The sequence below is a fragment of the Lepidochelys kempii genome, chromosome 5 (genome assembly GCF_965140265.1).
Source record: "Lepidochelys kempii isolate rLepKem1 chromosome 5, rLepKem1.hap2, whole genome shotgun sequence".
Taxonomy (NCBI): Eukaryota; Metazoa; Chordata; order Testudines; family Cheloniidae; genus Lepidochelys; species Lepidochelys kempii.
The window spans coordinates 132,930,804-132,957,089 of NC_133260.1; the positions used below are offsets into that span (position 1 = coordinate 132,930,804).

The 26,286-nt window shown below is 45.0% G+C and overlaps 1 protein-coding gene across 1 annotated transcript in view; it reads right to left on the reverse strand.

Moving 5' to 3' along the window:
- Positions 1–26,286, reverse strand: part of ABCA1 (ATP binding cassette subfamily A member 1) — a 314,981-nt gene that overhangs the window by 163,862 nt on the left and 124,833 nt on the right. The gene's annotated exons all lie outside the window — the stretch shown is intronic.

Genomic DNA, 26,286 nt, shown 5'->3' on the forward strand with positions numbered 1-26,286 from the left:
TTAGAAGTGGCTGCAATGGGTAAAATCCCATATCAGAAAATGTAGACGGGGGTGGGAGGGTGGATTTTGAAGCAACACATCCAATAACCCTACTCTTGATGCTTGGATCAACTCCCAGTTGCACTGTTTGATTTAAACACCTTATTAATGCTTTGTGCCACGGGAGTGCTTGTTACTGAATCATGCTTATTAAAGTAGTGCCTAGAGACCAACCAAGATCAGGGACTCAATGTGCTAGACACTATACAAACACCGAGGAATAGACAGTCCCTAGTGATGGATACAGATGATTGCAGATCCTTCTTGAAGATGGAATTCAATCTGTGTGTTTTTTACATCAGTTCAATAGGGCTATGAGGAACCCCCTCATACATCCCTGCCACCCCCCACCCCCATATTTAGCCATGGTTTAGGAAGACACTTGTATGTTCCTCCCCAGCTAGTTGGAAAATGCCATTTGTCCAATTCTCTGCTAGCAAAACTCCAGTGTTTTCAACTGAGTTACCCACCAGCTGAGAATTTGGCCCCATGTATGCAGGAGTTCAAGGAGAGAGCTGTTTTAAGCCCCTTATTGTGCTACTTTATATAAAAAGCCTCCTCATGCAGTGATGGCAGAATAGACCTTTGTGCAGGGCAGTACTGATGGCAGAACTGGGAGGCAGATTAAGGATAGGATTTCAGCTTCAAGGGTCTTATTTTCCCTTTGTGGGTTCGTGGTCAGAGCTCAAACTGGGGGGGGATGCAGCCCCCTTGTTGCAATTCACTAAGCTGGTTCATATTTCAAACGAAAGCTCTCCTGGTTAACTACGTGCCTTTCAAACTTGGCTAATTACTCACAAGCTTAAGGATATTTAACCAGGAGAGTTCAGTTTCCAGCAGTGTCAGCCACCCCGGTCAAGCAAACGAGACCGAGTGCTGAAAACAATGGGGCCAGGTCTTCCGTTGGTGTAAACTAGCACAGCTTTGTACCAAGAGAGCTGTGCCGAGAGGATCTGACCCAGTGGCTTTGTCCGTTTAAACACATAGGCTTGGCAGCTCTGCAAGCTGGACACTCTTGCCTGAGACCTAGCACAGTGCAGACGCAACTAGCCAAAAGCCTTCACCCTCCTCCCTCTTTGCGTGATGAAGCGTGGTTTAGGGGACATCTACACTGCAAGAAAACCCCACAGCTGCAAGCCTCAGAGCCTGGCTCAGTTGACTCAGGCTAGCGGGGCTCAGGCTGGGGGATTACATATCGAGTGTAAACATTCGGACTCAGGCTGGAGCATAGGCGCCAGCTTCCTTCAGGCCTCGGGGTGCTCAACCCCAGGCACCGCCCTCACCCGACCCTTCCCCCGAGCTCCCACCTCCACCCCAGGCCCAGTCCCCACCTCACGCCCACACCTCTGCCCCACCTCTTCCCCATCCAGTTCCTTCCTCTGCCCCCAGCATGCCCCATCCCCACTTCTCCCCCTCACTCCCAGAGCCTCTGGCATGCCGCGAAACAGCCAATTGTAGCGAAAAAGTAGGTGCTGGGAGGGAGGGGGAGGCACTGATTGGCGGGGCAGCAGGCGGATGGAGGGGGGAAGCTGGCTGCCAGTTGGTGATGAGCACCCACTAATTTTCTCCATATGGGCTGGAGCCTGGGCTCTGAGCCCTAACCCCTAGTGGGGCTTCAGAGCCTTGCCTCAGAGCCTGAGCCCTGCAAGCCTCAGTCAGCTGACCCAGGCCAGCTGCAGCTGTGTTTCAGGGCTTTTATTCCTGTATAGACTTACCTCGAGTCTCCACGCCCAGTTCAGTCTCAGGCCTCTCCAGCCTTTTCCAGCACCCCATTCACGCACAAAACACTCTACTCACTCCCTACACAATGCACACAAACCTTATTACTAGTTTCCCCACCCCCTTCTGAACCCATCTGGGCAGGCCATCAACCTGCTGAGGAGGAGCCAAATCCTCAGCTGGTAAAAATCAGTATAGGCCCAGTGACTTCAATTAAGGGATGCCAGTTCACATCAATCGAGGGTCTGGCTCATGTTCTGTATGTGTCAAAAGTAATTTTGGTTTTTCAAGCCAGTCTGCAGCTGAGAAGCAGTTCAGGGCTGCGTACATACCATGCAAGTATTAGGATCAGCAGCTATTCTGCACACAGGGGATAGGTTTTGGTTCCAGAATCTCATGCCTCTACCACTTGAATGGAAAGGGGAATCTCCATTAGCCAGCAGAAATAGAAGGGCTTTTATTCACTCTTTACTCAGCCACAAACAGGCTGTGTCTTTCTCACACTTATGAGCCTCCAGTACAGCAACTTCACCTTTTTGATTACAACTGTGTTTAAGAAAATACCAGCTCTTAATGTAAGCATGAAGGAAACAAAACTACAAAAACTTGCAAATATTAATTAGAGACACTGGAACATGGAAGTATGCGTTGTCATGCAGAATAACCACAGCTGGTATACAATTTATTGACTGCACCCTACGAATGATGCTTCTTACACCTATGTGTGTCAGACAGGCCCAGGGCTAGTGTGAAATTAATACTAGTAACTGGATTTTTATGCCAACAAGCCCTTATAATTATGTGGTTGCCAAAAACGAAGTGGCTGCAGTGTGCGATCTAGCACATGCAATGGTTCAGTAGCGAAGAAGGATTCAGTGACCTTCTGTAGGCAGCAGACTGGGCGAGTGTACTAAGTTCTGTCTTTTGGAAGTCTGGGCTAAGATAGGAGAAGTGACACCCTTTGTTTTTGGGTGCCCAATCTGAGACAAGATTAGATGGGCTGATTTTCAGAGGGGGGGAAGCTTTGCACATTTTAAAAAGTCAAGCTCCTTAAGGCATCTCAAGTTGTGCACCCCAAGTCACTAGCCACACTCTTCACAATTTAAGCTATAGGTTCTAATTTGCAATCTGCATTTGGTCACAATGGAGATGGCCTTAACTTAATTACTCATGGACATTCATCCATCTCAGGAGCCATCACACACTTTGGTACACAATACAACTGAGTCTCTGCTCAGGAGTGGTCTAGAGCTGGAGTATCAAGTGCTTTGGAGGTAGGGATAAGCAGAGCTTGCACTTAACCCCAATCTATCATGTTTTGATATCAATGAGCTCAGAGCTTCACTAAGAACAAGAACAGAACAAAATTAAGAGTTATGAGAAAACCAGGATTTTTCTGCAAATCCCATTAGGATTAAACTATTCTGGATATAACTAGATATTAAGGCAGGTTGTTTGCCAGGCTGACTGTAAGACACTACTATTAGGGAACCTGTGTACACACTATAAGGAAATCTAATGATAAATTACATAAAACATTCTTTTATTGGAGTTTTTGGTAAGTTTGCAAAGTCAAGCACTCAAAAGTTAGGAAATGCCAGAACTAAAGGTTGCCTGTGAAAGCTTAATTCACACCCCCTGCAAGTGTGCTATGATACAGTCTTTAATTGTATGATCACATACTATTCCCCCCCCCACCTCCCGCTTAGGGCACCTGCTTCATTCAGTGCACAGCATGAACAATGAAGAGAAAACAAAATATTGACCAATGTGTGGCCCTAGTTTACTGCCCACTGTTCAAACGCTGTGATAAATACAGATTATTCATTTCCTCATGAGTTTTTCTATGCCATTCATCACAATCACATCTGAGTGCTTCACAGACATTACTGCATTTATTTTCACAACATCACAATGAAGTCAGAGAGTATTATTATCCCTATTTTACAGATAGAGAATGGAGGCACAGCAAGATTAAGGTCAAAGTGTCCACTAACATTGGATCCCCAATTGAGAAGCATAAGGCCTGATTGTTCAGCATCCTCAGGGCATGTCTACACTGACCTCCAGAGCAATTGATCCATTGCATCTAGACTAGAAGCAATAAATCGACCTCCAAGTGCTCTCCCGTTGACTCGGTACTCCACCGGAGCGAGAAGTGCAGGTGGAGTCGATGGGGGAGCGTTAGTTGTTGACTCACGGCAGTGCAGACACCGCGGTGAGTAGATCTAAGTACGTCGACTTCAGCTGTTAGTTATTTGCATAGCTGAAGTTGCTTAACTTAGATCGATCCCCCCCGCCATGTAGACCAGGGGTTAGTGTAATACAGCACATTAAAACAGAATTCTTATTGGCTTCAGTTGCAGCCATGAGTTCTCAGCACTTCTGCAAATCAGCCCTCGTTCTCTGAAATAGTTGAGCCATTTTAGGTGCAACTTTCTAAAACATTTCAGCCTGAAACAGACACCCAGCACAGGGAATTTCAGCACAAGCAGTCAAAGTTGGACAGAGTTACAAACAACTAAAACCAGGTCCTTATAGTGGGAAGTATTGGGCAAGTTCATGTCTAGATGGTGCTACCAGTTCTAGCTAGAATCATTAACACAGACTACAGCAAACTGCTTGATCTAGCAGGCAAGTCTAATTAATACTAATGCTGACTTTCAGTGAAGCAGAAAGCCTTTGTGCAATATGTACTTTTTAAAAAGAATACTACAGTTAGTTACCAGGAAACGTCTTTTTAGCCACAAAATGGATACAGTTGCTGAGCCCAGACATTTGGGCCTTAAACCTGGTTTAGACAGAAGGTTTCTGTGGGCTGGTCGACAGCCACAGCTTGTACTAAACAAGTGTAGTTAAAGACGTACAACCTCTCTAGCGCGGATGTACTATATAAAAAGGTGCTTATGCCAGTATAGGTTATTCTAGTACAGGAAGAGGAATAAACTGTACCAGGAGAAGGCCTCTGATGCCAATACGACTGTCCTCACTAGAGGTTGTACCAGCATAATCATACCAGTCAAAATTCATACCCTAATTGACATAGTTAAATCAGTACATAAATCTATGTGTAGAACAGGCCAGCAAGCTAAACCCAGCCTTAGATCACTGGGAGAGTGCCCTCACACACAGCTGCATTGTGTTAACTAAATGGGTATAAAAATCACACCTTTAGTTACATCGACACTTGCCTTTGGAATGAACGGATAACTCCTGGCCGAGAGAGCCAATATAGCTATGCCAGATGTTTTTAATGACAATAGCAGATTTTGCAGCGTGGGCTCTTGTGTGGTCATTACTGGAGTTGGATCCACCAGTCCATTCCATGTAGGTCAGACTGCAGTTATCATGACTGTCACATTTTCAAAGAGAAAATGAAGGTGCCCTCAGTTCCCCACCCTTCCCATTCACCACCATCTTTCTGTACCTTATTCAATTATTCTTTGGGCTCTCCCCCCCCACCCCTTGCTTTCCCTCAGATTAGGTTTCTTCAGGAGGTTCATTTTTAAAACTTCTCTCTCTCAAGGAGGTTTACTCTCCTGAGCTGGTTCTTCTCCTCCTCCTCCTCCACCTTCAGTCTCTTTCCCCTCCCAGCTCTTCCCTTCTGTCCCAGTCTGATCCGGCCATTATTTTTCTGTTCGCCACTTCCTCCCATCCTTATCTCCCTCCTTCTTGAGACCAGAGCAACGAGAGGCCATTTCTGAAATGTCAGTGGAAGGGCAAGTCCTGCACCCCCTCCAAATAGGAGTATTTTGAGAGGCGACAGTAAATTTGAGGGTGTCACCCTCGAAAAGTCAGAGGGGTAGCCATGTTAATCTGTATCTTGTAATAGTGTCAGAACTCACCATGGGGGCACCTCCTGCTGGTTGCGCTGAGAATTAGCTCAGTCCAGCTCCAGAGCACCTTCTATAGGTAGTGTCTTGTCCGTTGTTCACTCTACTCTGCTGTTTTGGACCTGCGTTGCTCCCCAGCTCGGCAGGGTCTTCTTCAGGACACTGCCCTCCAGCAATGCTCACTACTTCTTTCTCACCCCCCCTACTAGGGGGTCAAGGCAGTCCTTTGGCTTGCACCTGCCACAGGGGCCAACCACAACCTAAAGTCTAGCCCCCCACTTTAGGGGCAAGTTGCAGTCCATATTGGCCATGCTCCTCCACGGCCAGGTGCAGTGCAGGGGGGGTGGACCCAAGCCCACCCGCTACTCTGACCCAGGAACTCTCTAGGGGCAGCCTCTCTCTCTCTCCCCACTTGTCTGTCTATCATCCCTGGGCCGCTTCCCTTTGGCCCTTGAACCTTCTTAGCCCTTTCTAGCAGGGCTCTGCAGCCTAGCAAGTAACAGGCCAGAGCTCACCCTCCACTCCCCTGAGACTACCCAGTACTGCTCTATCCTAAGTGCTATCCCTAGGAGCCAGTCCTCCTCCCTGCTTGTCAGGGAAAGACTACCCTCTACTCTGCTGGGCAGCCCCTTATATCTGAGCTGCCCCAGCAGCTGCCTCCTGTCTGGCTCCTAACAAGCCCCACCCTAATTAGCTACAGGTTTCCACAGCCTCCCCTGGCTGCTTCTACCCCACCCCCTGCTGGAGTGGGCCACCTGCACCACTACAACCCAAAAAAACAACGAGGAGCCCGGTGGCACCTTAAAGACTAACAGATTTATTTGGGCATAAGCTTTCGTGGGTAAAGAACCCACCTCTTCAGATGCATGGAGTGAAAATTACAGATGCAGGCGTTATTATACTGACACATGAAGAGAAGAGCGTTACCTCACAAGTGGAGAACCAGTGCTGACGGTGCCAATTCAGTCAGGGTGGATGTGGTCCACTCCCAATAGCTGATGAGGAGGTGTCAAAACCAAGAGAGGGAAAATTGCTTTTGTAGTGAGCCAGCCACTCCCAGTCCCTATTAAAGCCCAAATTAATGGTCTTAAATTTGCAAATGAATTGCAGCTCTGCAGTTTCTCTTTGAAGACTGTTTTTGAAGTTTTTTTGTTGAAGCATGGCTACTTTTAAATCTCCAGATGTCGGGAAATTGCCAGTCCTGCCCTTCATCAGTCACTTGCAACCCCAGGGTGGCTGCACTGCCGTCAAGGTGTGTGATTGCATAGGCACAGACATACCTGAGCTAGCTTTAATCTAGCTGGCTTGGGGACAGGTAGCAGTGAAACTGCAACAGCACAGACTTCAGCCTGGGTTGTATAAACCTGTCCAGAACCCTGGGTAATGATTGGCTAGTGTTGCCACAGCTTCACCGCTTTTGGCAGCTGTGCTGGCTAGAGCTAAGCCAACTCAGGTATGTCTATGCTAGGCTGACCAGATGGCAAGTGTGAACAATCAGGACAGATGGTAGGGAGTAATAGGAGCCTATATAAGAAAATGCCCCAAATATTGGGACTGTCCCTATAAAATTGGGACATCTGGTCACCCAAGTCTATGCCTGCTGCAATCACCTCTCATTGCAGCGTAGACATACCCTTACCTGCAATTCCACTTTCGGAGTCTGGAACATCTTTTCTGAGGTGCTGCAAGGGGATGTTACAAATCTGTTATAAAGCTGACCAAAATGTGAATTCAGGTCTGGGCTTGTTATAAGACTTTAGAAGAACCATTCTCCTGAGGGATGATTAATGCCCAGATTTAATTAGGCTAAATTCATTAGTATTCATAAAGTATTGTGAGCTCTTCAAATGGATGGAGCTATATGCACACTCATTTCTGCACTATTAGAACTCACCTGCTACTACTGCCATCTCGGAGCTCAAGGGATACGGGTTCATTAACTGGCCTTCTACAGAAGTTGCACCGGTGTAATTAAATTAATTAAACTGATGCAAACCCCTGTGTACACACTGATTTTGGTTAAAGAAAAACTCTTTAACTTAACCCTGCTCTTAATTTAAATTAAGACAAAATAATCCTTATTTAAACTGCAATAAACTGGCACAGAAGGCTATGTGGACACTCTTAACTAAATCAGTTTAAAATCATACCTTAAACTGGAGTTACCCTCTCATGTAGGCAAGCCCATGGGTGCAAGCTTATCTGCAGTACAGCAGTAGGGAAGATGTAACTGAGCTTCATAGTTAGGGTGACCAGACAGCAAGTGTGAAAAATTGGGACAGGAGGTGTGGTGGTAATAGGAGCCTATATAAGAAAAAGCCCCAAATATTGGGACTGTCCCTATAAAATCAGGACATCTGGTCATTATTCCATTTCGATAAATAGAAACACTTCACACTTGTTTCACATCTATTGTTTCAGGGCAAAGAGCCCTGTTTGTAATACAATTAAAAAGGTCACCTTCACAATAATCTAAAAAATGAGACCTTGTCTACATGCTGCTTGGAAAAGTAGGTCTGATCTACACCACAGACTTATAGAGGTATAACTAGGTCGCTCAGGAGTGTGAAAAATCCACAGCCCTGAGCAACGTACTTACACAGACCTAAAGCTAAAGCTTTTGACATGGTCTCCCACAGTATTCTTGCCAGCAAGTTAAAGTATGGGCTGGATGAATGGACTATAAGGTGGATAGAAAGATGGTTAGGATTGTCGGGCTCAACAGGTAGTGATCAACGGCTCGATGTCTAGTTGGCAGCCAGTATCAAGTGGAGTGCCCCAGGGGTCGGTCCTGGGGCTGGTTTTGTTCCACATCTTCTTTAATGATCTGGATGATGGGATGGATTGCACCCTCAGCAAGTTCGTGGATGACACTAAGATGCGGGGAGAGGTAGATAAGCTGGAGGCTAGGGAGTGGGGCCAGAGTGACCTAGACAAATTGGAGGATTGGGCCAAAAGAAATCTGATGAGTTTCAACAAGTGCAGAGTCCTGCACTGCGGAAGGAAGAATCCCATGCACTGCTACAGGCTGGGAACCGACTGGCTAGGCGGCAGTTCTGCAGAAAAGGACCTGTGGATTACAGTGGATGAGAAGCTGGATCTGAGTCAGCAGTGTGCCCTTGTTGCCAAGAAGGCTAACAGCATATTGGGCTGCATTAGTAGGAGCATTGTCAGCAGATCAAGGGAAGCGATTATTCCCCTCTATTCGGCACTGGTGAGTCCACATCTGGAGTATTGCATCCAGTTTTAGGCCCCCCACTACAGAAAGGATGTGGACAAATTGGAGAGTCCAGTGGAGGGCAACGAAAATGATTGGGGCACACCATTTATGGGGACAGGCTGAGGGAACTGTGGTTATTTAGTCTACAGAAGAGAAGAGTAGAGTGTGGGGAGATTTGATAGCAGCCTTCAACTACCTAAAGGGGGGTTCCAAAGAAGATAGAGCTCAGCTGTTCTCAGTGGTGGCAGATGACAGAAGCAGCAGCAATGGTCTCAAGTTGCAGTGGGGGAGGTCTAGGCTGGATATTAGGAAACACTATTTCACTAGGAGGGTGGTGAAGCACTGGAAGAGGTTACCTAGGGAGGTGATGGAATCTCCTTCTTTAGAGGTTTTTAAGGTCAGGCTTGACAAAGCCCTGGCTGGGATGGTTTAGTTGGTGTTGGTCCTGCTTTGAGCAGGGGGTTGGACTAGATGACCTCCTGAGGTCTCTTCCAACCCTAATATTCTATGAACCTCCATGTGGATAGCGCTGTTGGTGGGAGAACTTCTCCCACCAACAAAGCTACTGCCTCTCTGGGAGGTGGATTAACTACGCCAATGGGAGAGCTCTTCCCCTTCGGCATAGAGCATCTTCATTAAGAGCTACAGCAGTCCATCTGCATCATTGCAGCCGCACCAATGCAGCATTTTAAGTGTAGACGTGCCCTTAGTTATGTCAGAGCAACCTCCTTGGTTGGGCACCCTGAAATCAGTTTAAGAGTGCCTCTAGTTACATCAGTACAAGTCCTAATTTTTTAAATGAAAGCTTAGATTTATGAGTGCAAGCATATGACGGTGCAAAAAAAAAATAGAGAATTATGCAGTTATTTTTGCAGCTTTATAATCACATTACACACGGGACTCTCTTTTAAAGTATAAAACTACCAGTAAGGGATAGCTGGCAATTAAAAACAAAACAAAACTATGTATTGTTAATAATATAAAAAGTCTAAGGGCCCTAGTCTTTGCCCCTGTGGTTCTATAATTTTCATGTGAATTTACATGGAAGGCCAGTGTTTAAGTTGTCTAGTATAAATTACCATACACAAGATTTGATTTCTGCTGTCAGGAAAGCTATGCACAAATTGAAGTCCATACACTTTTCATGGCCCACAGGAGTGCCAAAAGGATAGAATTATACTTTAACAGCCATATCTGTACTCACACCATTCCAAAGAACATGTGAAATTTGTTTCTCGTGCCTCTGAACACATCCACCCTGCTGAGGGGAAAATAAAAATGCATTAAGCATAACTTTAAAATAATCCTTACAAGAATTTTCCTGAAGAAATGTATCTCTTAATGAAAAGTCATAATACCTATTGTGCTTAAATATTATTCAACTTATCTTGACAACTGTTTTCACATAGTAAATAAATCCTGTCTCAGCTCTTGCCATTTTCTGTAATAATTGCCCTTTTAAGCCTAGGTACAGCCATAGGCGTGTTTCTGCAGTACATGCTGGGAACTGTAGGTCTTCTGGCTCTTTCTGATATAGACTTCCACCTCCCATTGCACTACGGTTCTCAGATCACAGCAAAGCAGCAGCAATTTCACATTAAGCTCTACTTTGGTCTTTCCTTTGCAGTTCTTGTTCTGAAAATGACTAACTGAACACTTGCCAAGAGGCATGGGAAACAAAGCCATTTAGTGGCTTTTTGTGAGCAGTTTGTCCACAGACAGAATGTATTCTGTAAAATGAAAAGTTGAGTTTGCTGGAGGTTTTGGCTTTACTTGTTCAGTGTGCTCATCTGGCTCAACTGGACATTGCTATATTTTGTTTTAAAGAGAGACTGTTGAAAACAAAATTAATATAATTGTTACTGAAATAAAAAGCTCACTTAGGTCTCACTAGGTAGAATTCACCCTTGTTTTTGGTGTTGTACCCACGCTGGTCCCAGAATATTAGAGTCACCCAGACACATGTACTTTGTTACCAGGCATTATTCATATACCCAGTACCTTCAAGTTAGAGCCCACACTGTATCTTCTTATGATTAAGAATAATGGACGAAGCAGCTGATTTCACCTTCTGATGTGTCCAACTGAGACAAGCTTAGCACAGCTCCTAGTTCCTTGTGCACTAGGCTCCCTGTGAATGAGCTTCTGCCGTCAGACCACAAAGGTCCCAGCTCAAGTCTCAGCAGTGATAATGTGCAGACTCTGGGCACCAGGGTTGGGGGATCCCCTTGCCTAAGTGGTGAAGTTAGCTATAGAACAACCCTAGTCCAACATTTAGAGTACTTCTATTTGCAACTTCTGTAATATTAATTAACTTGAATCCTACCACATGCCTTACTGTAACCCTTCCTAGTAGGACTGAGACTGACTTACAGAAATGCATGGCTTATAAGCAGAGAAAATGGCACAAAATTACTGAGTGTTGAAGCATGTCTATACACTATTGTTTGCTGGGACATTTTTTCTTGTTAAGTGCGCTCAGAAAGGTGTGCAATTCAGCAGCCAGCCTCCTCCCACACACCTTGCTTTTGGACGATACAAGTAATGCCTATGGGTTATTAGTTTGTTCTCTGCCTTGATAAGCACATGCTTCTCATACTTTGTTTGCACTTCGGATAGAACGCAAATAAATGTTTTAAAAATTAAAAGCTGCCATCCCAGCTGTTTGTGCTAGTTCTCATCTAAAACACACACCATTATCCATTTTGTGTGCACAAATGGATGCATTCACAAGTTTTGCAATCACATTTATTGAAGGCCATGTGAAATACAATCCTAGCAGAGCACTTACGGTATGTATAGTACACCCAAACCCCAATTTGGGCGGGGGGGGGGGGTTAAACTGAAAATTTTCAGTTTTCAGGCTAACAAAAACCTGAAGAATGTCAAAAGGAAACTTTCAAGGAAAATTAGAAAAAATTTAAACCTTGTTATAATACTTTGTAAAAAAAATTTAAGCCATTTCCCAGCCAGCTATAGCAGCCCCTTTAAAGCTGTGTATATCAATCTGAGAATACAGAACCCATATTATAGAGCAGTGGTTCTCAAACTTTTGTATTAGTGACCCCTTTCACACAGCAAGCCTCTGATTGCGACCCCCCTTTACAAATTAAAAACACATTCTTTATATTTAACACTATTATAAATGGTGGAGGTGAAGCAGAGTTTGGGGATGGAGGCTGATATTGCGACCCCCACATAATAACTTAATGACCCCCAGTTTGAGGCCCTGTTATAGAGGCCGGTAGGCACAATATGCTGTTAATGATCGCAATGTCAGAGCCCAAGTCTCTGCTTTAAGGGGACACTCCAAGTAGTTCTATATAAACATATTTCTTTTTTCAAGGATGCAGAATTGTCATTATTTACATCATTCCCAAAGCATGCTAGTAGGTGCTTAGCAGAAAAATAAGGTGATGAGCTAAGAAGTGTATAATCTGAGGCCAAGATGATGCTCTAATTGAAATCAGTGACAAATCTCTCACTGACATCAACAAGTACAGGATTGGGCCCTAATTTTATTACACTACAACACCAGTGAATTTTTTTTTAAACAGCCACATTTCTTTAAAAAACCCTCTCAATTCCTTAGTTGTGGCATAGGAAAAGCTCTTTCCTGTCAGAGCAATTCTTGGAATCAGAAGTTTTGCCTACACTAAGAGTGCTTTTGTTCAGAGTCTGTACACACACACACACTCAGAGTAATTCTGTAAGCTATAAAGTTTAGTTGGAGCCACAGGATTTGGCTTGTTCATTGTGCTCATCATGCTCAATTGAACTGTGTTGCAATTTTGGCAAAAGAAAAATTGTGCAAAATATTAATTGTACAATGAACTCTACAAACAAGATTTTGAACTTTTAGCAAGAGTTCTGCAGAGCCCCATGAAGACAGACTTATAAATCCATGAAAAGGGGGGTTTATGGACATACTGATAGACTGAAAACAATAATTGTACACCACTCAAAAATACCACTTATGCACTAGAGGCAGCCCCTGTGGTCCTCAAGTACACTCAAATGCCATGGTGATGGGTGCAGTCTGAGAACCTGAATAGAACTGTGCCTACATAGAACCCCATTAAAGACAACTGCCAAATGTGGGTTTAAGACAGTTTCCACTGTTCACATAGGCAGAAATACGTTCCACTGATTTTAATCAAACTACAAAAGATTCTTTCAGAGCAATAACAGGACTGGTAACTCACAAACCCACTGTTACAAACAAACTGCATCTTTCCAGGTATGGGATCTTAGAACTGTTACATGGTGACTACCCTGCACTAATTGTGTCTGTTAACTTTGCTCTTTTTGTGATGTTTTACAGTAGGTTTATATTTCCATCTTGAAGCACCTCAAACACTTTGAAATTAGTTATGGTGATTTTTACAATAGATATTTGAATTGCCGTAATGCCTAGCAACCCCAATCATGGACCAGGATGCCAATGCGCTAGGTGCTGTACAAACGCAGAACAAAAAGACAGTCCCTGCATCGTATGAAAGTGTTTTATAAATGTTGACGGCTGTTTTCACCTAAAATTTGGTAGATCAAGTAATTGCAAATGTGTTATTACAAAGTTGTAAGTGCATATAACGTTAAAAATTAACTCCCAATACTTCCTTTGTCACACACTAAAATTTTAGTCAATAAGTTTAGGAGTCTGTTTGCATGGGTCCAATTGCATGATTGGAGCCTTAAAAAGCTGCTCCAAATTCTGATAGCAGAATGAACCAAAATTCTTTCCTTCTGTTAAATTAAGCCTAAGAAGGAAGAGGATATCTGCATAAATGGCTAAAAATCCAAAACCAACCAACCAAACAAAAAAAAACCAAACAAATTTCAGTAGACAGGAAGAAAAGACAGGAACTATAATTCCTAATACAAAAATGCAAATATTCCCTTAACTCTAAAAGATGAACTGAAAATGAACAACGGGACCTGTGATATTGTAAAACAACAGTTTTCAAACAATTCCTGCTAAAGTGGGTTTTAACATGGTTTCAAAGTCAGTGGAGACATATCCAACCTCTTCAAACCATTTTAGTAGCCTACACTATTTACCTGGGCTAGATATTTTTTTTAACCCAGTTCTTACATGGTTTTGACCCATCCACATTAAACCTTAAGACCATATGAAAGTAGTTGAACAGGAGCAGTTCTTGAAAACAATACTGTATTTACAGTAACTCCATTTTCAAACAATACCTAGGCCAGCATAGACAAGGCCTTTAAACTGCCTGAAATTTATTCCCTTTTCCCTCCTTGGGGGTTTGGGAATGTTGCAGCTGATATAGTCTTTATCAAGGTCTTCCAAAGAGTGCTAAAGTCCCGCAGAGAAAGGAAGACAGACAGAATATAACACGTCTTTTTACATTTGAAATAAGAGGCCCATAGACATATTATAAAGGAGTAGGAAATGGCATAAGATATGGCCTATATTGATCCAACTGCAGGATCAGGACCTCTATAGGGTGTGTATATTATTGCTTCACAGTTCACCTTTAAAGCATGTTTTACCCAAATCCATTTAGATCATATTTTCTGCACTGCATATGTCAAGGTTCCTTCCCCACTCTGAACTCTAGGGTACAGATGTGGGGACCCGCATGAAAGACCCCCTAAGCTTATTTCTACCAGCTTAGGTTAAAACTTCCCCAAGGCACAAAGTCTTTGCCCTTGGATTAGGTAAAACGCTGCCACCACCAAGTGATTTAACAAACAATCAGGGAAAGGACCACTTGGAGTTCCTATTTCCCCAAAATATCCCCCCAAGCCCTTATACCCCCTTTCCTCAGGAGACTTGAGAATAAACAAGATAAGCACAAACCAGCCTTGGATTTTTAAGACCCAAAAAACCCAATCAGATTCTTAAAAAACAGAACTTTATTAGAAGAACAAAAAAAGATAAGAAAACAACTCTGTAAGATCAGAATGGAAGATCATCTTACAGGCAGTCAGATTCAAAACATAGAGAATCCCTCTAGGCAAAACCTTAAGTTACAAAAAGACATAAAAACAGGAATACACATTTCCTCCAGCACAGCTAATTTACAAGCCAAAACAAAGAAAACCTAACCCATTTTCTAGCTAGATTACTCACTAACTTTACAGGAGTTGGAGGGCTTGCATCCTTGATCTGTTCCCAGCAAAGGTATCACAAAGACAAAGGCCTTTCCCCCCCACCTCCAGATTTGAAAGTATCTTGTCCCCTCATTGATCATTTTGGGTCACGTGTCAGCAAGGTTACCTGAGCTTCTTAACCCCTTACAGATGAAAGGATTTTGCCTCTGGCCAGGAGGGATTTTATAGCACTGTATACGAAAGGCGGTTATCCTTCCCTTTATTTTTATGACAGCATACTATGACTCTATTAGTATGCATGAGTCCACAGCTACTACTTAAAACTGAAGGGACACCTGCAATGTAAACAGAAGACATTGTAATCGCTACACTTTAGAAACAAAATGGATGATTTAGCCAGTTTGTTTGTTAGAGCAAGGATAGAGGTTAACTTAAAAAGAGTTTGAAAGTTTACATTTCTCACACATTCCAATCACAAGCTCGGTTTCTTCTGCCACCAGAACGTTCAGTATCAAAAAATGTCAGTTCCAGTGGAAAGCCATACTAGCTCTAATGGCTGTGATGGAGAGTGCAGATACAATGTAAAAACTGTTTTAAAAATTCATGTTTTTTCCATATATATAGTTGTAATACCACAGGCCTCAAACTTGCAGCACTTTTGAATGTGCTTCCCAGGATGTCAGAGGAATCATTGTCATATGTAACAGGACCCTAGACAGTTAAATAACTGTACAACTTCCCTTTAAAGCTCCTGAAGTGAAAGATAGCAAAACCACTACTAAAAACAGGAGTGGGAATTGTTCTGTTATTGAAAAGTAGCTTCAAAGCTTGAGAAGGTGACAAATGATTTGTTTCCTAAAGCCCTCTAGTTACCCTCAACAAATCTATTATTTCCCTTAGCACATTGCTGTCTTTGTACAGCGTAGGAAAGGCAAGTAAATAGCTTTACTTAGGAACCTGGATGCACTGAGATGCTGAGAGAATGCATCGGTGCTTGCAATGGGAAAAAAACAGAAGAAAATCTTTATCTAAAGACTGGATTATGATTCTGCTGAAGGACAGAAAGACTATGAGAGGTGGGGGAGAGTGAAAGACATTTCATTCTACAGCACATCACTAGATATTATGGGGAGAAGACAGTCGTCTCTCTAAGAGCAAAAGGAGCACTTTTTCCTAGCTTATTGCTGGTTAATCTTATGCTGCTTTGCAGGAAAACACAAACACTGAGTAGTTGGATACAAGCAACATGCAGTTTCTTTCATCTCTTTTGTAGGGATTTAATGACAGCTAAACTTAAAATTATTTCAAAGGAAATGCTGGGGGAAACAGTCAAAAGCCACAGGGTAGAGAGGATCTAATAACGTCCATTTAACTGAGGTAAAACCCTGGACAGTACAAGGCTTTAGACAGGTTATAGGCAGTTTGGACCCATCCATACTGCGGCTTTTAACCTTGAACCTGAGCCATGGAACAATTGTGTTACAACTGCAGTGTAGATAAGGCCTTACTGGTAAAGGCCAGACACCTTGGTTTGCCTGTAGAGAGACTGCAGGGCTAAGTTCCTGTATAATGACTTTGGAGGCCAAATTCAGATCTCCCTCTCCCCCTTACACTAACTGTGAATTTAGCTGTGCTTACAGGTCTACATGGTTGGCCTTAATAACTGTACTTATTGCAGACTGTCCTTTTTAAAAATTATCACATCTCCTCACCCCCTCACTGTAGTTTGTTCAAGAGTTGCACAAACTTTGGAGGAATTGCAAGAAATTTCAATTTGCTGCTTCAAAAGATTGCAAATAGAGGCCTCATTTTATTTGATTGACTCTTTTTCCATCATTTACTGCCAGCTCTGAAACAATAATTTGGTGTTGGTCTAGAGGTTTCCTCAGTCTCTTTCAAACAGTTATGCTAGATCCAAGATCAAAAATCTCATTAGAAGTAATACTTTCGTACTTAAATCCATACAGTATCGGTATATGATTTGTGTGCAACAGAGACTCATTCATACAGCGAATACCGTGGAGACCCATAAATATTACTGAGAGGTAACTCTGAGGAGAGGAATGGGTTGCATTACAATTTTGCCAAAAGCAGTTAAAAGGAAACCTAAATCAAGATGTAAATGATGGTTAAATGCACACAATGAAGTCACCTTTTCCTGTACAGGACTCAGTAATGCAAAGCAGAACTATACACTCGCTCTGAAGATTTGCCCGATAGTAACCTCAAGCAGGGAGGGACAGATTTAGCCAGAAGTGAAAACATGCTATTTCCTTGCCAACATTTAAGACAAGCAAGCACTAGGAGTATCTGCAGCATAAGCCAGGCAGAGCGGAACCTTTGAGAGGTAGAAGAGGAAAAACAACAACAGTGAACAATATTTGTTGACTTTTGCCTTGGAAGAATTCATTGGGATGGGAGACGGCCATTGGGATAAGGGGGTGATGGGATAAGGGGGGGGGATGGCCGTTGGGATAAGGGGGGCGATGGAATAACAGGAGGGACGGCTGCTGGGATAAGGGGGGGAAGCCGTTGGGATAAGGGGGGGATGGGATAAGGGGGGATGGCCGTTGGGATGGGGGGGGCGGGATAAGGGGGGGCGGACGTTGGGATAAGTGGGGGGACGGCCATTGGGATAAGGGGGTGATGGGATAAGGGGGGGATGGCCGTTGGGATAAGGGGGGCGATGGAATAACAGGAGGGACGGCTGCTGGGATAAGGGGGGGAAGCCGTTGGGATAAGGGGGGGATGGGATAAGGGGGGATGGCCGTTGGGATGGGGGGGCGGGCGGACGTTGGGATAAGTGGGGGGACGGCCATTGGGATAAGGGGGTGATGGGATAAGGGGGGGGATGGCCGTTGGGATAAGGGGGGCGATGGAATAACAGGAGGGACGGCTGCTGGGATAAGGGGGGGAAGCCGTTGGGATAAGGGGGGATGGCCGTTGGGATAAGGGGGCGATGGAATAACGGGAGGGACGGCTGCTGGGATAAGGGGGGATGGCCGTTGGGATAAGGGGGCGATGGAATAACGGGAGGGACGGCCGCGGGGATAAGGGGGGGCGGCCGTTGGGATAAGTGGGTGATAGGATAAGGGGGGGATGGCCGTTGGGATAAGGGGGGCGTTGGGATAAGTGGGGGGCGGCCGTTGGGATAAGGGGGGGCGGCCCTCACCCAGCGCCCCCCTGCAAACCCCACCCCGGACCCGCGCGAGGCCGGGAGCGCCGCGCAGGCGCAGTGAGCGGCAGCGCCTGAACTCCAGTTACCCCGCGGCGGCGAGCCGCGGCGAAGTGGGTGAAAGGTAACTCGGTGTCAGCGCGCTCCCCCGGCCGCCGCGGCAGAGTGCGCGTGCGCCCCAAGGGCCGGGCGCCTCCTCGCTGTCCTGCCCCTCCCCCGCCGCTCCTTTGCCAGGGCGCGGGGCTGAGCGCGTGCCCGGGCGGAGCTGCCCAGAGCCGGCTGCAAAGCGGCCCCGGCGTCCCTGCCCAGCTCCCGCAGCGGGCCGGGCCGGAGGCTGCTGCCTGCATGTGCCAGGGACCGCTCTCCGGGTGCATGCAGGAGAGTCGCGCCCCGGCTGGGAGGCAGCAGCAGAGAGTAAAGGGGGCATTTGCTTCTCCTCGCCCCCACCGCCCGACCTCCGCAGGCTCATTCCTCCAGAGCAAAAGGTTCTCCCCTGAAGACGCCTGTGTGTAAGGACACCCTGGAGTGAGGGGCAGGGCCTGTTGACTCAGACTATCAGGAGGTCATCTAGTCCAACGCCCTGCTCAAAGCAGGACCAATCTCCGACTAAATCCTCCCAGCCAGGGATCTGTCAAGCCTGACCTTAAAAACCTCTGTCAAGGTTCCTCCCCCACTCTGAACGCTAGGGTACAGATGTGGGGACCTGCATGAAAACCTCCTAAGCTTATCTTTACTAGCTTAGATCAAAACTTCCCCAAGCTACAAAATATTCCACCCTTTGTCCTTGGAGTGGCCGCTACCACCACCAAACAAATACTGGTTACTGGGGAAGAGCTGTTTGGAAACGTCTTTCCCCCCCAATTACTTCCCAAAACCTTGCACCCCACTTCCTGGACAAGGTTTGGTAAAAAGCCTCACCAATTTGCCTAGGTGACCACAGACCCAAACCCTTGGATCTGAGAACAATGAAAAAGCATTCAGTTTTCTTACAAGAAGGCTTTTAATAGAAATAGGAGTAAATAGAAGTAAAGAAATCCCCTCTGTCAAATCAGGATAGTAGATACCTTACAGGGTAATTAGATTCAAAACATAGAGAACCCCTCTAGGCAAAAACTTAAGTTACAAAAAAGATACACAGACAGAAATAGTTATTCTATTCAGCACAATTCTTTTCTTAGCCATTTAAAGAAATCATAATCTAACACATACCTAGCTAGATTACTTACTAAAAGTTCTAAGACGCCATTCCTGGTCTATCCCCAGCAAAGGCAGCATAAAGACAGACCCTTTGTTTCTCTCCCTCCTCCCAGCTTTTGAAAGTATCTTGTCTCCTCATTGGTCATTTTGGTCAGGTGCCAGCGAGGTTACCTTTAGCTTCTTAACCCTTTACAGGTGAGAGGAGTTTTCCTCTGGCCAGGAGGGATTTTAAAGGGGTTTACCCTTCCCTTTATATTTATGACAACCTCTAAGGAAGGAGATTCCACCACCTCCCTAGGGAACCCATTCCAGTGCTTCACCACCCTCCTAGTGAAACAGTTTTTTCCTAAAAGCCAGCCTAGACCTCCCCCACTGCAACTTGTAGAAAGAATAGTAAATATGTCAGGCGACCAGCTTGGCTTAACAGTGAAATCCTTGCTGATCTTAAACACAAAAAAGAGGCTTACAAGAAGTGGAAGATTGGACAAATGACCAGGGATGAGTATATAAATATTGCTTGGGCATGTAGGAATGGAATCAGGAAAGCTAAATCACACCTGGAGTTGCAGCTAGCGAGGGATGTTAAGAGTATCAAGAAGGGTTTCTTCAGATATGTTGGCAATAAGAAGAAAGCCAAGGAAAGTGTGGGCCCCTTGCTGAATGAGGGAGGCAACCTAGTGACAGAGGATGTGGAAAAAGCTAACATACTCAATGCTTTTTTTGCCTCTCTCTTCACGAACAAGGTCAGCTCCCAGACTGCTGCGCTGGGCAGCACAGCATGGGGAGGAGGTAACCAGCCCTCTGTGGAGAAAGAAGTGTTTCGGGACTATTTAGAAAAGCTGGACGTGCACAAGTCCATGGGGCCGGATGCGTTGCATCCGAGAGTGCTAAAGGAATTGGCGGATGTGATTGCAGAGCCATTGGCCGTTATCTTTGAAAACTCATGGCGATCGGGGGAAGTCCTGGAAGATTGGAAAAAGGCCAATGTAGTGCCCATCTTTAAAAAAGGGAAGAAGGAGGATCCTAGGAACTACAGGCTGGTGAGCCTCACCTCAGTCCCCGGAAAAATCATGGAGCATGTCCTCAAGGAATCAATTCTGAAGCACTTAGACGAGAGGAAAGTGATCAGGAACAGTCAGCATGGATTCACCAAGGGCAAGTCATGCCTGACTAATCTAATTGCCTTCTATGATGAGATTACTGGTTCTGTGGAAGAAGGGAAAGCAGTGGACGTGTTATTCCTCGATTTTAGCAAAGCTTTTGACACGGTGTCCCACAGTATTCTTGTCAGCAAGTTAAAGAAGTATGGGCTGGATGGATGCACTACAAGGGGGGGGGGTAGAAAGTTGGCTAGATTGTCAGGCTCAACAGGTAGTGATCAATGGCTCCATGTCTAGTTGGTAGCCGGTATCTAGCGGAGTGCCCCAAGGGTCGGTCCTGGGCCCGGTTTTGTTCAATATCTTCATTAATGATCTGGAGAATGGTTTGGATTGCACCATCAGCAAGTTTGCGGATAACACTAAACTGGGAGGAGTGGTAGATACGCTGGAGGGTGGGGATAGGATACAGAGGGACCTAGACAAATTGGAGGATTGGGCCAAAAGAAATCTGATGAGGTTCAACAAGTGCAGAGTCCTGCACTTAGGAAGGAAGAATCCCGTGCACCGCTACAGACTAGGGACTGAATGGCTAGGCAGCAGTTCTGCAAAGAAGGACCTAGGGGTGACAGTGGACGAGAAGCTGGATATGAGTCAGTGTGCCCTTGTTGCCAAGAAGGCCAATGGCATTTTGAGGTGTATAAGTAGGGGCATTGCCAGCAGATCGAGGGACGTGATCGTTCCCCTCTATTCGACATTGGTGAGGCCTCATCTGGAGTACTATGTCCAGTTTTGGGCCCCACACTACAAGAAGGATGTGGAGAAATTGGAGAGTCCAGCGAAGGGCAACAAAATTGATTAGGGGACTGGAACACATGAGTTGTGAGGAGAGGCTGAGGGAACTGGGATTGTTTAGTCTATGGAAGAGAAGAATGAGGGGGGGATTTGATAGCTACTTTTAACTACCTGAAAGGTGGATCCAAAGAGGATGGATCTAGACTATTCTCAGTGATAGCAGATGACAGGACAAGGAGTAATGGTCTCAAGTTGCAGTGGGGGAGGTTTAGGTTGGATATTAGGAAAAACTTTTTCACTAGGAGGGTGGTGAAACACTGGAATGGGTTACCTAGGGAGGTGGTGGAATCCCCTTCCTTAGAAGTTTTTAAGGTCAGGCTTGATGATTTAGTTGGGATTGGTCCTGCTCTGGGCAGGGGGTTGGACTAGATGGCCTCCAGAGGTCCCTTCCAACTCTGTTATTCTATGATTCTAACTTGAGACCATTGCTCCTTGTTCTGTCATCTGCCACCACTGAGAACAGCCAAGCTCCATCCTCTTTGGAACCCGCCTTCAGGTAGTTGAAGGCTGCTATCAAAGTCCCCCTCACTCTTCTCTTCTGCAGACTAAATAACCTCAGTTCCCTCAGCCTGTCCTCATAAGTCATGTGCTCCAGCCCCCCAATCATTGTCACTGCCTTCTGCTGGACTCTCTCCAATTTGTCCATATTCTTTCTGTAGTGGGGGGCCCAAAACTGGACGCAATACTGCAGTCGTGGCCTTAGCAGTGCCGAATAGAGGAGAATAATCACTTCTCTTGATCTGCTGGCAATGCTCCTACTCATGCAGCCCAATATGCCATTAGCCTTCTTAGCAACAAGGGCACACTGCTGACTCAGATCCAGCTTCTCATCCAGGTCCTTTTCTGCAGAACTGCCGCTTAGCCAGTCGGTTCCCAGCCTGTAGCAGTGCATGGGATTCTTCTGTCCTAAGTGCAGGACTCTGCACTTGTTGAACCTCATCAGATTTCTATTGGCCCAATCCTCCAATTTGTCTAGGTCACTCTGGCCCCTATCCCTACCCTCCAGTTTATTTACCTCTCCCCTCATTTTAGTGTCATCCACAAACTTGCTGAGGGTGCAATCCATCCCATCATCCAGATCATTAATGAAGATGTTGAACAAAACCGGCCCCAGGACCGACCCTTGAGGCACTCCGCTTGATACCAGCTGCCAACTAGACATCGAGCCGTTGATCACTACTCGTTGAGCCCAACAATCTAGCCAGCTTTCTATCCACCTTATAGTCCGTTAATCCAATCCATACTTTAACTTGCTGGAAAGAATACTGTGGGAGACTGTAGCAAAAGCTTTGCTAAGGTCAAGAGATATCACATCCACTGCTTTCCCCATATCCACAAAGCCAGTAATCTCATCACAGAAGGCAATCAGGTTGGTCAGGCATGACTTGCCCTTGGTGAATCCATGTTGACTGTTTCTGATCACCTTCTTCTCCTCCAAGTGCTTCAAAATGGTTTCCTTGACTACCTGCTCCATGATTTTTCCAGGGACTGAGGTGAGGCTGACCAGTCTGTAGTTCACCTGGTTCTCCTTCTTCCCTTTTTTAAAGATGGGCACTATATTTGCCTTTTTCCAATCGTCCAGGACCTCCCTCAATTGCCACAACTTTTCAGAGATAATGGCCAATGGCTCTGCAATCACATCAGCCAATTCCCTCAGCAGCCTCGGATGCATTAGATCTGGATCCATGGACTTGTGCATGGCCAGCTTTCCAAATAGTCCTTAACCTGTTCTTTCACCACTGAGAGCTGCTCACCTCCTCCCCATACTGTGTTGCCCAGGACAGCAGTGTGGGTGCTGACCTTGACTGTGAAGACGGAGGCAAAAAAAGCATTGAGTACTTCAGCTTTTTCCATGTCAGTAGATTGCCTCCCCCATTCATTAAGGGTCCCACACTTTCCCTGACCTTTTTCTTGTTGCTAACCCTGTAGAAACCCTTCTTGTTACCCTTCACATCCCTTGCTAGCTGCAACTCCAGTTGTGTTTTGGCCTTCCTGATTACACCCCTGTATGCTCAAGCAATATTTTTATATGCCTCCCTAGTCATCTGTCCACGTTTCCACTTCTTGTACGCTTCCTTTTTGTGTTTAAGCTCACCGAAGATTTCACTGTTCAACCAAGCTAGTCGCCTGCCATATTTGCTATTCTTTCTGTACATTGGGATGGTTTGTTCCTGCGCCCCCAATAGGGCTTCTTTAAAATACAGCCAGCTCTCTGGGACTCCTTTCTCCCTCATATTAGCCTCCCAGGGGATCCTGTCCATCAGTTCCCTGAAGGAGTCAAAGTCTGCTTTTCTGAAGTCCAGGGGCCGTATTTTGCTACTCTCCTTTCTTCCTTTTGTGAAGATCCTGAACTCGACCATTTCATGGTCACTGCTGCCAAGGTTGCCACCCACTTCTACTTCCCCTACCAATTCTTCCCTGTTTGTAAGCAGCAGGTCAAGAGGAGAACGGCCCCTGGTTGGTTCCTCCAGTAGTTGCATCAGGAAGTTGTCCCCAACACTCTCCAAAAACTTCCTACATTGTCTGTGCACTGCTGTATTGCTCTTCCAGCAGATGTCAGGGTGATTGAAGTCCCGCATTAGAACCAGGGCCTGTGTTCTGGAAACTTCAGTTAATTGTCCAAAGAAAGCCTCGTCTACCTCATTCTTCTGGTCCGGTAGTCGATAGCACATGCCCACCATGACAGCACCCTTGTTGTTCTTGCTTCTAAACTTAACCCAAGACTCTCAACGGGCTGGATTCATTTCCCAGCCCTGTGGGACCTGGTGCAAGTTCCTGATCTGTGAAATGGGGTGATGTTTCCTTTCTCAAACGCTTTTGTCTGTCTTGCTGATTTAGACTGAAAGGTCTCTGGAGCAGGGACTCCTCTTGCTCTGTATATGAACATGGTGTAGCATAATGGAGACCTGATCATAGATGGGCCTCTCGACACAGCTGTAATAGTAAAAGCCCCCATTCTTTTCCATTTGCAGTTCCTCAGTACATTTATATGCACTTTTGCAAAGCAGTTGGAGGTCTACAGATGAAAAATGCTATGAGTGTTATATTTACAAACAGAGCACGTAGTATTACTTAAGTTACACTTAAACTGAAACCACTACTCTTTGAAAAAAAAAGTCTTCCATGTCATCAACTGTTGAAGGCACAAATCTTTTGTCACCTTTATTTATGCTTTAATTTTTTTGTGCAGCTTTTGTTACTAGTGGCAAGATTTCATTTAGTCACTTTGATGAATAATATCATGCTTAACAGATGACTTCATCTCTATAACATATCTTTTAGGAGCCATTAGAGCTACGGGGACAAATGACCTCATTTTGTACTTAGTTGCTTTTTTCTGTTTATGATCTCATTTAAGGAGTCAGGCTAATCTAGGCTTTGCAATGATTCAAGGAGCCTTTGACCTTTGTCAGACAGTTCCAGTATGGAAGAGACAGAGTCATTACTGTAAAATAGGTGGGTCAATATATCATGTGATATGAGTTACAGTCCCCAGTCCAGTTGCTAGTGATCAGAGCTGATGTTCTCAAAACTACTCTGAAATAGCAATGGTAGCAAGTAGGTGAGGCCAAGCATTGTGACCAAAGGTGCCATTCGTTATACTGTACTGTTCCCTCAATGAGTGGAAGACTCCAGTTTCCAGGCGACAGTGCCTTAAGAACATAAGAACGGCCCTACTGGGTCTGACCAAAGGTCCATCTAGCCCAATATCCTGTCTTCCGATGGTGGCCAATGCCAGGTGCCCCAGAGGGAATGAACAGAACAGGTAATCATTGAGTGATCATCCCCTGTCGCCCATTCCCAGCTTCTGGCAAACAGAGACTAGGGACACCATCCCTGCCAATAGCCATTGATGGAGCTTTCCTCCATGAACTTATCTTGTTCTTTTTTGAATCCTGTTATAATCTTGATCTTCACAATATCCTCTGGCAGGGAGTTCCACAGGTTGACTATGCATTGTGTGAAAAAATACTTCCTTTTGTTTGTTTTAAATCAGCTGCCTATTAGTTTCATTTGGTGACCCCTAGTTCTTGTGTTATGAGAAGGAGTAAATAACACTTCCTTATTTACTTTCTCCACACCAGTCATGATTTTATAGACCTCTATCATATCCCACCTTAGTCCTCTCTTTTCCAAGCTGAACAGTCCCAGTTTTATTAATCTCTCCTCAAACGGAAGCTGTTCCATACCCCTAATCGTTTCAGTTGCTCTTTTCTGAACTTTTTCCAATATATCTTTTTTTGAGATGGGGCAACCACATCTGCACACAGTATTCAAGGTGTGGGCGCACCATGGATTTATATAGAGGCAACATAATATTTTATGACTTATTATCTATCCCTTTCTTAATTATTCCCAGCATTCTCTTCACTTTGTTGACTGCTGCTGCACATTGAGTGGATGTTTTCAGAGAACTATCCACAATGACTCCCAGATCTCTTTCTTGAGTGGTAACACATAATGTGGACCCCATCATTTTAGATGTATAGTTGGGATGTTTTCCAATGTGCATTACTTTGCATTTATCAACATTGATTTTCATCTACCATTTTGTTGCCCAGTCACTCAGTTTTGCGAGATCCTTTTGTAGCTCTTCGCAGTCTGCCTGGGACTTAACTATCTTGAATAGTTTTGTATCATCTGCAAATTTTGCCACCTCACTGTTTACCCCTTTTTCCAGATCATTTATGAATATGTTGAACAAGACTGGTCCCAGTACAGACTGCTGGGTGACACCACTATTTACCTCTCTCCATACTGAAAACTGACCATTTATTCCTACCCTTTGTTTCCTAACTTTTAACCAGTTACCAATCCATAAGAGGACCTTCCCTGTTATCCCGTGACAGCTTACTTTGCTTAAGAGCCTTTGGTGAGGGACCTTGTCAAAGGCTTTCTGAAAATCTAAGTATACTATATCCATTGGATCCCCCTTGTCCACATATTTGTTGACCCCCTCAAAAATTCTAGTAGATTGGTGAGGCATGATTTCCCTTTACAAAAACCATGTTGACTCTTCCCCAACAAATTATGTTCATCTATGTGTCTGACAATTTTGTTCTCTACTGT